The sequence below is a fragment of the Lynx rufus genome, unplaced genomic scaffold, assembly GCF_022079265.1.
Source record: "Lynx rufus isolate CCGP_SWC_20201006 ecotype Redwood Valley unplaced genomic scaffold, mLynRuf1.p SCAF_5, whole genome shotgun sequence".
NCBI classification, from domain to species: Eukaryota; Metazoa; Chordata; class Mammalia; order Carnivora; family Felidae; genus Lynx; species Lynx rufus.
The window spans coordinates 8281726-8293276 of record NW_025814867.1 but is presented as its reverse complement, the minus strand read 5'-3'; positions in this window follow the sequence as shown (position 1 = coordinate 8293276).

Here is an 11551-nt window from a genome sequence, read left to right as displayed (position 1 = left end):
AAAGAGAAGAAAAGAAAAGAAAAGAAAAGAAAAGAAAAGAAAAGAAAAGAAAAGAAAAGAAGCTAGACCACAAAAGAATATATGCTCTATGATGCCGTTTGTATAAAGATCAAAAACAGACAAAATGAACATTTTGACACACAGGTTAGAATAATGGATACTTTGCAGGGAAAAGTTGTGATAAAAATCAGAATAGTGGCCGCCTCTGGGTATTCACTGGGCAGGGACAGGAGGGAACTTTCTGGGATGACTGAAATGTTCTTTGTCTTGGATTAGCAATGGTACACAGATGTATACAATTGCCAAAACTCAGCAAATGCTTAAGATATGTGCATTTCATTGCATACAAATTATATTTCAATAAAAAACTAGGTTTCATCTCTTGCCATCATAATAGCTATTTTTTTAGCCTGAGGAACATTTATTCTGGTCTTCAGTTTTCTTTATATGACTAATGCTATGGAGACTCCCCTTGTATGTAAATCTTTGTGCAAGCCCATAGGCATTAATTTTCCTTGCCAGTGAAGAAATGAATGAAAATAACTGTCCTGTTATTTAGCCGTGAGAATAATTCCAACCTCGAGCCACAGATACTTAGAAAAAACCTGCAGGACTTTGTCACTGACAAATCACCCAATTTGGGATCTTCTTTCTGAATCACCATTTTTGCATATGATGTATATCAAAGAGCCATACCACACATGACCAATGAATAATAAAACAAATGTTCTCATTTGAGAAGAGTAGATGCACTGTATGCAGTGAGCCAAAGAAAACCCAAGCCCAGCTGTCCCGGTGAGTGAGGGACCTCTCTGCCCTTCAATGCCAGGCACTGGAGGGATACAAATGTGGGTGTGATCAACATACATCCCTTACAGGTCTAAAGATTCTTCATGAAGAAATGAAACTTCTCCCTAGGAAAGAACCTCAGCCTTGGAAACTAAGCATATTTTTAAATAACCATTCAGTAAATCAACAGAGGGATAAAGGGTCCTGCCTGTCCCAAGAATAATGGCAGGTCAGGTGGAGGGTCATCCTCGTCAAGGTGTCCCTGGCTCTGAGCAGCAGGAAAATCGCCACCTGAGGACTTAAGAGGTTTCGGTCTCAGCTAGAATTGATTCTTTCCTCCCCTGGTGTTGTTTACAGCTCTGTTTTAGCAATATCTGGCAGCTTTCACCTGATTGGCTTGTCATTCTACTGAATAAATAGTCTGAAGTTTGCTTCAGAAATGGCATTCTGCAGCCATTTCACCTGCCAAGGATAATTTAGTAGAATTATAAAACTTGATTAAAGTCCTGTCTTATGCTCCACAGATTATACAGACAGGTATATATCATCTATATTTAAAAATCAGGGTGATGATTCAAGCAAGAATAGGTACAAGTTTGATAAGGAGCAGGATATTTATTTAAGTCCAAAATATCTCCCACAAAAGTACTTATCAACTACAACAGGAAAAATAGTCTACTTTAACAGTGGAAAAATCCAATGGAAATCACCTTAACAAATGATTGATGTTTGTTTCATCAAAAATGAAATCAACCCGCATTATATGCCTCATGATAAGGTGCACTGAGAAGGACACAATATCCCTTCTGGGATATTCTGGCCAAAATGCATAATCTGAATCTAATAATGAGAAAACTTCAGAGAAAGCCAAGCTGTTAATGCCAAAGTCATGAAAGACAAAGAAAAGCTGAGGAATTGTTCCAAATTTTAAAACCCTAGGGCGATATGAAAACCAAATGCAATGTATGATCCTGGACTAGAAATAAAAATATCTGTAAACAACTCTAATGAAATAATTGGTGAGATTGGAATGCAGACAATAAGTTAGAAAATAGTATTGGCTCTATGTTTGGTTTCCTGAATTTGACAACTATGTTGAGGTTACATTAAGAAAATGTTCTTGGGGCGCCTGGGTGGCACAGTCGGTTGAGCGTCCGACTTCAGCCAGGTCACGATCTCGCGGTCCGTGAGTTCGAGCCCCGCGTCGGGCTCTGGGCTGATGGCTCGGAGCCTGGAGCCTGTTTCCGATTCCGTGTCTCCCTCTCTCTCTGCCCCTCCCCCGTTCATGCTCTGTCTCTCTCTGTCCCAAAAATAAATAAACGTTGGAAAAAAAAAAAATTTAAAAAAAAAAAAAAGAAAGAAAATGTTCTTGGGGCGCCTGGGTCGCTCAGTCGGTTAAGCGGCCAACTTCAGCTCAGGTCATTATCTCATGGTCCGTGAGTTCGAGCCCCGCGTCAGGCTCTGTGCTGACAGCTCAGAGCCTGGAGCCTGCTTCTGTTTCTGTGTCTCCCTCTCTCTCTGCCCCTCCCCCATTCACGCTCTGTCTCTCTCTGCCTTTCAAAAATGACTAAGTGTTAAAAAAAAATTTTTTTTTTAAAAGAATATGTTCTTGCTCTTGGATATATTCATGGAAGTATTTAGGGGTGAAGGGACATGATGTCTGCAACTTACCCTCAAATGGTTCAGGAAAAAAAAATACTGTGGGTGCACATATGTCTATCGAGGGAGAGAGAGAGAGAGAGAATAATAAACCACATATGGAAACTGTTAATAATTGGTGAATCTCTGTGGATCTTTTTTCAAGTAGAATAAAGATTAGAATGGAGATTTGAGCAGGACTCAATCCCCTCTCTAGATACTGGCATACCAGAAAAGTCAGACGACCTCTCAGTTGATCCTGACAACAACAAAATGAGACTATTTTCTGGTCTGTGTGTGTCCAGCTGGATGAACTGAAATGACTCAAATCATCTTTGGTTTTTTGCCCTTTATTTCTAGAGCTAATGTCGTACTCACATGACAATACCTCTGAGTGCAGGTAAAATAAAGTTGTAAACAGTGCCCAGTTTTACAGATGAACATAGCAGACGAGAAGGAAAAATAAGATAAAAACAGAGAGGGAGGTAAACCATAAGGGACTCTTAAATACAGAGAAAAAACTGAGAGTTGCTGGAGGTGGGTGGGAGGATGGGCTAGTTGGGTGATGGGCATTAAGAAAAGTATTTATTGGGATGAGCACTGGGTATTATATGTAAGTGATGAATCACTGGGTTCTACTCCTGAAACCAATACTATACTGTATGTTAACTAACTTGGATTAAAATAAAATTAAAAAGAAAAAACAATGCCTAACTTTGCCCCTTTTCTCACTGATAAGAATAAACTGGTTGCTTCTCACATTATTCATTTTCCCTTTGTTAATGACATTTATCTACCAATATATATTTCCTTAATGTTTTAAGATAATTTTTGCTCTGTGTCCTTAAAGTAATCCTATAATTATGGAAATATTCCCGTTTGTTCAATTTATAAACAAAGTAGGCTCTGTAGATATCATTTATCTGTATTGTAATACGTAGTGAAGCCTGTTTTATAATTTATAGCTCATGAATCTCTGTATATTTACTGCGTAGCCTCCTGATGACATTAAGCTACAGCTTGAATTATGATGAAGGCAATAACTATTTATACAATGATGCTTTAGTAATTTATTTATTCAAAAATTATTTATTGAAAGCCTTCAACACGTGAGGCACTCGTCAAATGACGTCAGTCATTTGGAATAAGAGAACTGTATGAATTAGACATGTCAGCTACTCATAGACTGTTTACTCTTTTCTCATACCAAAAACAACAGTAACAACAACAAAACATCATGATGGCTGTAAGTTCAAATGAGAACCAATAGTCAATGCCTCTTGATCACCATCTTTCAGCACCAAGATCATAGAGATCTACTTATCAATCAGTTTGGGTTTCCACACAAAGAGAGAGTCTGAAAGCCAGATAAAAGTCCAGCAGCCCCACACCCATGAACTAGACTAAACATATCAAATGCCAACTTTGCACAATCCATGTTCAAGATAACACAAAACATCTAATTCCCAGCTCTTGGTTTCTAAATACCATTCCCAACACTAAGACTACTTGGGAAATAGTTGATTTCCAGGCTGGGGCTGGGAAGTAAGCATGGACATCATGTTGGGCCAGAAAGCACAAAAATGTTCAAAGACTAAGGGGGACATGGCCACAGGACACAGGAGCCAGGCTGAAAGGGCTCCCCGTGGCCAAATGGGGGACAATTTAATAAGAAGAAGAAGGACTGAAATTGATTGTAACACACTGAGTAATACTTTGTTAAAGATGTGAGTCCACAGTGATAAAGTGGAAGGAGATAAAAAGATCTTTACCAGAGAATGCCAGAAAATAAATGCAGACGAAATGATAGAATTGGAAAAGAACTCTCTTGCAATCCCCAGTGATCAATTCAGGCAAAAGTCATTAATGGACACTAAAACCATTAGAACAAAAGGTTGTTGGAGGGTAAGAAATTAGCATGATGCTAAAGAATCATGCCATAAATTACAAAGTAACTTCAAAGAGAAAAATGTACCTTTACAATAAAAAAGATCTGACAGTCACCACCCTAACCAAAAGATCAAACTTAGCATCATCTTGGCATTAAGTGCCTCCTGGAACACAGTATGAAACATAATAACAACACCATGAAGTGTTTTGTTTTTGTTTTTGTTGTTGTTGTTTTAAGTAAACTCCACACCATACATGGGGCTCAAGAGTCGCATGCTGAACCCAGGTCCCCAACCATGAAATGTTTTTGCCAGAAATGTTACCAGAACCTGATCAAACCTCTAGACAAACTTCCAGGATACAGGAAATACAGAGAAGGAAGGAAAAGGTTAATACCCTGGGGAAGTAACCATGCAAATCAACACTGGGGGACATTTTACAAGACAACTTTTTTGGGAAAGGGGGATTAACTACCCTTTTCTTAGTGTAAAACAACATCATTTCACAATGTATATAAAGTCATCATGCTGTATGCCTTAAACTTATAAAGTGATATATGTCAATTTTTTCTCAAAACTGGAAAAAAATTAAATTAAGAAAAAACAAATAAAACACTAACACAGTAACCCCAGAGCCCTAGAATAAATTAAGGCACACTGCAGACAAGGGGTGATTTTCCCAGGCCCAGGTAATGAGTCTGGGACCTATGTGCCCCAAATTCCCTGAGCAAACCCCCAAGGGAGCTGGAAATAGATGGTTCTGGAGGGGTTTTCCCTTGGGATGAAAGATATGGAGTGTGACATGTGTCCTAGGAGGGACTCCTGCAGGCACAAGCATAGGCCACGCTGTTTGAAGATGTTAATTGTAAACTACGAAGAAAATAATTCCAAAAAATATAGTTTAAAAAAACAAAGAAATGTAAACAGTACACTAAAAAATATTTATATGACATTAAAGAAGACAGTAATGAGGGAACACAGGAACAAAAAACACATATGACATATGGGAAACAAATGACAAAGTTGCAATTGTAAATCCTACCCATATCAGTAATTACACTGAATGTAAACAAACACTCTAATCATAAGGCAGAGATTAGCAGAATGGATTTTTTTTTTGAGGGAGAGAGCGGGGAGGGGCAGAGGGAGAGACAGAATCTTAAGTAGCCCTCAGGCCAGGGCTCAGTCTCACCATTGTGAGATTTTGTCCTAAGCCAAAATCAAGAGTCAGTTAGCTGGTTGACTGACCCACCCAGACGCCCCAACTAAATGGATTTTTTAAATGACCAAACTATGTGCTGTTTAAAAAGCACAATTTAGATTCAATGACACAAAGGGACTGAAAGCAAAATGATTGTAAGAAGATATGCCATGCAAAAAGTAACCACACAGAGTTGAAGTAGCTCTCGAATGTCAGACAGAATAGACTTCTAGACAAAAAAAAAAAAAAGTTACTTGTGACAAAAAGATATTTTATCATGATAAAAAGCTTAATTCAGCAGAGACATAACAATTATAAATATATATGTACCTAATAACAGAGTCCCAAAACTAAAACTGACAGAACTGAAAGAAAAAGATACAATTCAACCATAACCACTGGAAACTTCAATATTCCAGTCTCAATAATTGACAAAAAAAACACACAAAAAATTAGCAAAGACATACAAGAACTGAACAACATTATGAACCCACTTGATCTAAAGACGTCTATCCAACAGTCCACTCAACAAAAGCATAAATCACACTTGTTTAAACATTCTCCATGATGGACCATATGGTTGGTCACAAAATAAGTCTTAATGGATTTAATGTCATTTAAATCATACCGAGTTTGTTCCCCAACCATAGTGGAGTTAAATTAGAAATCAACAATAAGACGGAATTTTGGAAAAGCAAAAATATTTTAAAATTAATGAACACTTTTCTAAATAACCCATGGGTTAAAGAAGAAATTAGGAAGTCTTTTGATCTGAATGAAAATAAAAGCACAACATATGAAAATGTATGGGATGCAGCGAAAGTGGTGCTTAAAATGAAATAGTTTTACATGCCTATATTAGAAAAGAAAAAAAGAGAATATCAGTTTTTGAGGGGGCCAAGATGGCACAACAGCATGGAAGTTCTCTGCCCCTCTTGTCCCTGAAATGCAGCTAGATCAGCACCAAACCATTTTGCACAGCTAGAAAATTAATCTGAGGACTAACACAACAATCTGTATAACTTGAGCCACAGAACTCAGCAGGTTCGCAGCATGGAGAGGTGAACTGGGGGAGAGAGAAACCACGGAGGGCAGGGAGCTATTTTTGTTTTCGGAGATAGGACAGAGACAGGGGGACAATATAGGACAAGTGCTCCCTGCAAAAGCAGCTGGAGAGAGAAAGAGTGGAAACACCTATAAGGGACTGAACAAAAAAGGGAGAAAGGAGAAAGGAGAAGGTTTTAATACCATTACAACTCTATCAACAAGGGAGCGTAGAGTCCGAAACACCACAGCCCAATACCTGGTGGAGCTCTGGTGGGAAGGGTGAATCCTCAGGAGTAGACGGCAAGGTCCCAGAGGTCCTCAGGCCACAAAGGGAGAGGCGGCTCCCCTGCCAGGAGGGCATTTGGTAGAGGCGTGCAGCCGCCCCACAGGCAAAGGTCCCAGTGGACCCTGGAGAACAGCCATGTTTGCCGGTGTTGGAACAAGGACGCTGGAGTGCGGTGAAGCCTGGCACCAGGTGTGTGTTGCAATTTACCACAGTCCCTGAACCGCTGCTGCTACACAATTGCACGAAATTTTTCTGGGGTGGGCTGGCACCCGGCCATGCTGGCACCCAGTCTCTGTGCCTCTGCAGCAGCATGGTTGCGTGAGGGTTCCTGGGGCAGGCTGGCACCTGGCCTTTGCCGGGCAAGACCCTCCCCCAGAAGGTCAGAACAGGTTCAAGCCGCAGGGCCCACAGAAGTGAGCGGTTTGGAAACACAGCCCCGTCTGAGATAAAATTCAGGAGGGAGGTGCTGCCCGGCAGGCTGAAGGCTGGCTCACAGACAGCGCAGAAGCGGGGAGCGAACGAGGCTGGAGACAAAGGAGGGGTGCTTAATTGCCGGTTGATGAGAGCACAGAGAATGATGCCAGAGACTCGGAAGCTGGTTGATGCCATTTTCATCTGTCCTGCTCCTGTGCATACACGTGTGCCCGGGCCACAACGATGGACCCCAGTAAGCTAAGCAATGCCACCTAGTGGAGAACAGAGCCATTACACCAAGCCCTGTCCAACTGCGCCAACCAAGCCCCAGAGGAGGACCATGAGCCTCTCTCCACCTGCTTATTGTATGGACTATAAAGTGCTTCATAGTTTGACTTCTAGGGGAAACTGGATGTAATTTCATTCAGATTTCATTCTGTTCACTGGTCCATCTTTTTTTTTTCTTTTCTTATTCATGGATACAGAAGAGAAAAAAATTATTTTTATTTTCCATTTTTATAAAAAGATTTTTCTTTAATTTTTTTCTACTATATTTTTTATTGTTTTTGGAAATTTTCTAGTCTACTTTCATTTCATTTTATTCTATTTTATTGTATACTTTTTTTAAATTTTTAAACATTTTCTTACTTTTTTTTGGTTTTCTTTTCTATCCCTTTTTTCTCTATTCTATCAAGCTTCTTTCAACAACCAGACCAAAACACACACCCATTTGATTTTGTGTGTGTTTTTAATTTTTTAAATTTATTTTAAATTTTATTAATTCCTTCCCTTCCTCCAAAACGACAAAACGAAGGAATTCATCCCAAAAGAAAGACCGGGAAGAAATGACAGCCAGGGACTCAATCAACACAGATATAAGCAAGATGTCTGAACTAGAATTTAGACTGACAATAAAAATACTAGCTGGGATTGAAAAAAAGGATAGAATCCCTTTCTGCAGAGATAAAAGAAGTAAAATCTTTTCAGGATGAAATCAGGAATTATATGACTGAGACGCAATTTCCAGTGAATGCCACAGTGGCAAGCAGAGCGGCGAATCAGCGATATAAACGACAAACTTATGGAGGAAAATGAAGCAGAAAAAAAGAAGGAAACTAAGGCAAAAGAGCACAGTTTAAGAATTAGAGAAACCAGTGACTCATTAAAAAGGAGTATCATCCACATCATAGGCATCCCGAAAGATGAAGAGAGAGAAAAAGAGGTAGAAGGTTTATGTGAGCAAATCATAGCAGAAAACTTTCCTAACCTGGGGAAAGACACAGACATCAAGATCCAGGAAGCACGGAGAACTCCCATTAGATTCAACAAAAACCGACCATCAACAAGGCACATCAGAGTCAAACTCACAAAATACACAGACAAGGAAAGAATTAGGAAAGCAGCAGGGGAAAAAAAGTCCTGAACATATAAGGGAAGACAGATCAGGTTCTCAGCAGACCTATCCACAGAAACTTGGCAGGCCAGAAAGGAGTGGCAGGATATATTCAATGTGCTGAATTGGAAAAAATACGCAGCCAAGAATTCTTTATCCAGCAAGGCAGTCATTCAAAATAGAAGGAGATATAAAGAGTTTCCCAGACAAACAACAACTAAAGGAGTTTGTAATCACTAAACCAGCCCTACAAGATATTTTAAGGGGGACTCTCTGAGGGGAGAAAAGATGAAACAAAACAAAAAAGATCAAAAGCAGCAAAGACTAGAAAGGACCAGAGAACACCACCAGAAACTCCAACTCTATAGGCAACACAACGGCAATAAATGCATATCTTTCAGTACTCACTCTAAATGTCAATGGACTAAATGCTCCAATCAAAACACACAGGGTAACAGAATGGATAAGAAAACAAGATCTATCTATATGCTGTTTACAAGAGACCCACTTTAGACCTAAAGACCCCTTCAGATTGAAAGTAAAGGAATGGAGAACCATCTATCATGGTAATGGTTGCTAAAAGAAAGGCAGAGCGGTGATACTTGTATCAGACAATCTAGATTTAAAAAAAATTTTTTTTCAACGTTTATTTATTTTTGGGACAGAGAGAGACAGAGCATGAACGGGGGAGGGGCAGAGAGAGAGGGAGACACAGAATCGGAAACAGGCTCCAGGCTCTGAGCCGTCAGCCCAGAGCCCGACGCGGGGCTCGAACTCACGGACTGCGAGATCGTGACCTGGCTGAAGTCGGACGCTTAACCGACTGCGCCACCCAGGCGCCCCAGACAATCTAGATTTTAAAATAAAGACTGTAATAAGAGATGAGGAAGGGCATTATATCATAAATAAGGGGTCTATCCACTTAGAAGAACAATTGTAAAAATTTATGCCACCAATGTGGAAGCACCCAAGTATATAAATCAATATATATATAAATCAACTTTAAAATAAAGACTCTAATAAGAAATGAAGAAGGGGTCATAATTAAGGGATCTATCCACCAAGAAGACCTAACAATTGTAAACATTTATGTGCCAAATGTGAGAGCACCTAAATATATAAATCAATCACAAACATAAAGATACTCATTGACAATAATACCATAATAGTAAGGAACTTCAACACCCCACTTACAGCAACAGACAGATCATCTAAGCAGAAAATCAACAGGGAAACAATGGCTTTGAATGACACACTGGACTGGATGGAATTAACACATATATTCAGAACATTTCATCCTAAAGCAGTGGAATACACATTCTTCTCAAGTACACATGGAACATTACCCAGAACAGACCACTTACTGGGACACAAATCAGCCCTCAATAAGTACAAAAAGATCGAGATCATACCATGCATATTTTCAGATCACAACACTATGAAACTCAAAATCAACCACAAGAAAAAATTTGGAAAGACAACAATACTTGGAGACTACAGAACATTCTACTAAGGAATGAATGGGTTAACCAAGAAGTTAAAGAAGAAATTAGAAAGTACACGGAAGCCAATGAAAATGATAACACCACAGCCCAAAACCTCTGGGACACAGCAAAGGCAGCCATAAGAGGGAAGTATGTAGCAATCCAGGCCTTCCTAAAGAAGGAAGAAAGGTCTCAGATACACAACCTAATCTTACACCTTAAAGAGCTGGAAAAAGATCAGCAAATGAAACCCAAAACCAGCAGAAGATGGGAATTAATATTAGAGCAGAAATCAAAGCTATTGAAAAAAAAAAGTAGAACAGATCAATGAAATCAGAAGCTGGTTCTTTGAAAGGATTAACAAAATTGACAAACCACTGGCCAGTTTGATCAAAAAGAAAAAGGAAAGGACCCAAATAAATAAAGTCAAGAATGAAAGAGGAGAGATCACAACCAACACCACAGAAATACAAACAATAATAAGAGAATAAATTGGGCAATCTGGAAGAAATGGAAAAATTCCTAGAAACATATACACTACCAAAATTGAAACAGGAAGAAATAGAAAATTTGAACAGACCCATAGCCAGTAAAGAAATCGAATTAGTAATCAAAAATCTGCCAAAAAACAAGAGTCCAGGGCCAGATGGCTTTCCAGAGGAATTCTACAAAACGTTTAAGGAAATGTTAACACCTATTCTTTTGAAACTGTTCTAAAAAATGGAAATGGAAGGAAAACTTCCAAACTCATTCTATGAGGCCAGCATTACCTTGATTCCAAAACCAGACAAAGACCCCACTAAAAAGGAGAACTACAGACCTGATTACATAGTTGTAAAAAACAAAAAACAAAAAAAACAAAAACAAAAACAAAAAAACTTAGTTCTAATAGAGAAGACTCAGTTAAAAAAAAATTAGTCTGAACTATACTAGACTTAAATAGACCAAAATAGTATAAAATCTGTCATAAATGCATAACTCTTTTTTTGTTTTTGTTTTTAAGTGAAATCTACCCCTTTTTCCTTTCAGAGGTAAGCGTCTCTCCCAGAGTACACTGTGTGGGTTTTGAAATCATGGTCCTTCTGTGCACCCTTCATAATAGGCAATATGGCAGATTATTTTCTCTCCAGTTAGGCTTATGACAGAATATGTCTTTAAAGATCACAGAACACCAGAAAACAGTATGGAAGTTCCTCAAAAAATTAAAAATAGAACTACCCTATGACCCAGCAATTGTACTACTAGGTAGTTATCCAAGGGATACAGGTGTGCTGTTTCGAAGGGGCACATGCACCCCCATGTTTATGGCAGCATTATCGACAATAGCCAAAGTATGGAAAGAGCCCAAATGTCCATCGAAGGATGAATGGATAAAGAAGATGTGGTATATATATATATATGTACAATGGA